Source organism: Echinops telfairi, unplaced genomic scaffold, assembly GCF_000313985.2.
Source record: "Echinops telfairi isolate 266 unplaced genomic scaffold, ASM31398v2 ScPeMD7_9;HRSCAF=40, whole genome shotgun sequence".
NCBI lineage: Eukaryota > Metazoa > Chordata > Mammalia > Afrosoricida > Tenrecidae > Echinops > Echinops telfairi.
The window spans coordinates 64,266,124-64,270,380 of NW_022103906.1; the positions used below are offsets into that span (position 1 = coordinate 64,266,124).

At 39.6% G+C, this 4,257-nt stretch overlaps 1 pseudogene; it reads left to right on the forward strand.

The window, feature by feature from the left end:
* The first annotated feature begins 1,419 nt into the window (after positions 1-1,419).
* LOC101651095 lies at positions 1,420-3,266 on the forward strand (annotated as a pseudogene).
* Positions 3,267-4,257: the final 991 nt, after the last annotated feature.

Here is a 4,257-nt window from a genome sequence, read left to right on the forward strand (position 1 = left end):
TAGAAGCAAGGATGGTGATACATCCTCTCAAGTACTTTGAGAGGAAGAATATCGTGGAGACATGATATTCTACATTACCAGTAAATTCGGAAGAGAGCTACTTGGCTAACTGACTGGAAGAAATAATTTCTGTGCCAGTTCCAAAGAAAAGTGTCCCTACAGAAGGTTCAAACTGTAGAAGAATATCATTGATATCACATGCAAGCAAATTTTTACTTAAGATCATCCCACAGCGGTTGCAGCAATACATTGACAAGGAACTGCCAAAATTACCAGCCACACCAGAATAGGACTCACACCAAAGAATATCATCGATGATGTGATTTGGATCATTTATATCTGTTGACTGGCCTTGACTCAAGCAGAGAATACCAGAAAGATATTTACTTGTGTTTCATTGACTATGCAATGATATTCAATTGTGTGGGCCATGGCAAACTATGGATAACCATGGGAAGAATGAGGATTCCAGAAAACTTTATTATGCTCATGAAGAACTTGTGCATGGAGCAAGGGGTCCATGTGGGAAAGGAACAAGGGAATACTGCATGATTTTAAACTTGGGAAGATGTGCTCTCACCGTACTTGTTCAATCTACATGCTAGAAAATCATCAGAGAAACAGGCTTACATGAAGAAGAATGTGACATCAGGATGGGAGGAAAGCTTATTGACAACCTGTGATATAAGGATGACACAACTTTGCTGCTGATAGTGAGAAATACTTGAAGCACTTGATGATGAAGGGCAAGGATTGTTGCCTTTAGTATGGATTACAACTCAATGTAAAGAAGACCAAAATCCTCACAACTGGACAGAGGTAAAATCTTGATACATGGAGGAAAGTGTGAAGTTGGCAAATATTTTGTCTTGCTTTGATCCACAATCAATATGCATGGAAGCAGCAGTCAAGAGATCAAAAGAAGTAGTGAATTATTTAACTTTTCACAGGGCCTCTTTAGAGTGTGGAAGAGCGAGCATGTTATTTTGAGGACAAGGAGTGTGTGATCTAACTTATGATATTCCTCTTGCATCATATACATGTGAACGTTGGACATTTAATAAGGAAGACCATAGAAAAATTGATGAATTTGAATTGTGATCCTGCATAAAAAATATATGGAAAGTCCCATGGGCTGCTAAAAGGACAAAGGTCATTTCACTTGGAAAAAATAAGGGCATAGTGCTCTTTACAGTCAAGGACGGCAATAGTAATCTTCTTACATACTTTAGACATATTGTCAGGAGAGACCAGTCCCTGGACATCGTGTTTGGTCAAGAAAAAGAACAGTGACAAAGAGACGGATTGACAATATGGCTGCATTAATAGGCTCAGACATAGGAACAGTTGTGAAGATGGCATAGGGCAAGGGCCTGGGGAGAAAAGGCTCTTGGAATTTAAAGAGAATGAGTCACCACAATGAAGGTGAAGATGCTGAGCCTAAATCTGGACAACTTTGTCTGTGAAACTAAGTTGGAGATAGAGAGAGTTCCAAGAAATTATGATCCTGCCTTACATCCTACTGAGGTTCCTTGAGACTACATAAGAGATTTAAATGTTATCACTGGGTCAATTGTTTGGGATAGCATCCAAAGAACCTGGATATTGTCCTTTCTAGGGTATGTGATAACGACTTTAGCCTCTGGAATTTGACTAAATGAAAAAGTATCATTACAACACAAACACATGAAGGTTTTATATGAGGACTATTCACTCACTGTTGTGGGTCTTGTGTTTTTACTATTGGTGGTGACAAAACTGTGAAATAGTGGGAAATGAATGGACGAGGACTATGGAGAAGAGGAAAAGCAACTTTATACAATATTAAGAAAAGACAGAGTATACTGGTATGGACCACCAAAGGAAAGGAGCGTTTGGGGCCACATGTGGATAGCAAATGGATATTTGGGATGAGAAAAGAACCAGTCTTATATGTTCAACTACCTGGGGATTTGTCAGTGTAAGTAGTGTTAAACTGAGCACATTTCTTTAGGGAAGTTGTGCTTCTGACAGAGCTATAATAATACATGATATGAGGCAATCTACTCTGAAAAAGATTTTCTTAGCTATGAAAACAAATACAATCTGTTGGAACTCTATGAAAGCTTGTTTTTTACTGCAGCAGATGAAGATGATACTTTTGATATGTGGAAAATGGACACTCCTGTGACGGTGCAGATGGGTCATGTGTGTGCAGTGCTTGGTGTGGATTACTCTCTCACTGGGAAGGAGTTTGTGCCTAAGAGTTTGGTAAGTCTATTTGAATCTTTCCTGTGGACAAAAGTTGAAGTAGGGAAGCGTATCACACAAAGGGAATGCAGCATGTCAACTGTGTGAATGGACTTCTGACAACAAGTTCGTTATGTGTAGGTCTGATGAAATGAACATTCACTTGCGGAAAGCTAATGCTTCTGATAAACCGAGTGTGCCTTCATCACGAGAAAAAGCAGCCAAGGGTTTAATCAGAAATTGAAGGAGAAGTTTCAACATCACTCTCAGATAAAATGGATAGCTCCCCACCAGCATCTCCCCAAGTCCATCTGGAGTCACATTCTGTGGGTTGTGAAAGAAGGGCTTCCACAAAGGGAAGTGAATAGATGTAAACATAGTGTGTTAGACAGGGTTCTCTGGAGAAACAAAACCAGGACACTTATGATATATATATCATGAAGGAATAGGAATATAACAGTTAATTAGTCCACACAGTGGTGCAGAGGGCTCACTTCAACTCACTTCCATGAAACAGTTAATATACTGGAAGTTCTTCAACTCACAACTCCTGAGGGCTGCTCAGTTCAAGATCAAGGAAGCAGACAGCTGAGTCTTCTGTAGGACAATGCAGGAAGTCTGGCCAGAGGCAGCAACCAGCAGGGTGGGTCACCAACAGTCAGCCAGAGGGTAAGATCCAACAGTCCCAAGCTCAAGCAAAGTATACACCAGCAGCATGGAGAAGCAGGCCTCGACGGAACTTCAAGCTCTAGTGACACGATCCATGGGTTGGGTGTCCCACAGGTATATTAGCTCATGAGTTGAGGCAGAGAACTATTTAAGGCAGCCACACACTGGTCCAATCACCAGAGAACGAGAGAGAGGCAGAGCTTTGCGACCATTTATCTCTTTGCCCTCCAATCAAACTGTGAACTTATTTATCCCACATGTTCTTATTGGCCAGCTTGGCATAAAAAACCTACCTATCACACATAGTAAGCCTGGATCTGTGCCAATTGTATCCGAAAATGAAGCACATCATGACTATTGTGAAATAGTAATCGGTACTCATATTAGTCTTGATATTTAAGTATCCTGTTCTGTTGTGATATGTGGATGCCAGTTGGAAAAGGAGCATTTAGCTTTTCTTGTGTAAGTTTTATCAGTGCTCACTTTGGTTTCCTTGAAAAGCATCCCTTAAAGTTAGTCTAATTGCTAAGACTATCCAACATATTTACCTTGATTTGCTTTCTTCTTTCATTGGAGAATACAATATTCACAAACTAACTTATTTTTGCTGTTAGGAATTCGGATTATACTTTCCCTAACTTGTTATGGTTGACACTGTGCTGGACATTCAAAACCAAACATCTTAGCTACCCTCATGTTCACTTAGATAGGCTGTAGTGATTCTGTCTTTAATTTCACATAACATTTACACAATCGAACTCAGTAGTTTTTTCAATTGAGTTTCTCTGTGCTCATTCATTTTGGTCTTTTTGAGGTTTTAAACAGGATCATGATTTATGCATTTGTGTAACTTTAGTAAGTCCAGATAATAAAACATTCTTTTTCTCATTATAAGAAAAAAAAGATGGCATAAGACCATGTAGTTTTTCATTATGTTGGCACAGTTGTGCACAGGGCCACTATGATTCAAAGCCAAACACCATAGTGCCTAACAACAACAAATATACAGTGAACCGTAGTTTATCGCGGTTAATCGGTTCTAGACCCTACCATGATAAATGAAATTCCACGAAGTAGGATTCCTTATATCCAAAAGTTTTACCTTTTCCTGGATGGTGAGCATCTTCCTCTGGCACTTATTTTTATTGTCAGAAGGCATAGAAGAAGCAGCTCGTTTAGGAGCCATCATAGGGCTTAGATAAAATTTCTTTAAAATCGCAAACAATTACAGTACATTGTACAAAAGCAAAAATGCATCTGATACGTAGCTCCGATACGTAGCGATGCAGACAGAAGCATGTACAGTATGAGCCAATCAGTGGCAGTAATGACAGAGCATGCGCTGTTACGCAAAAACCG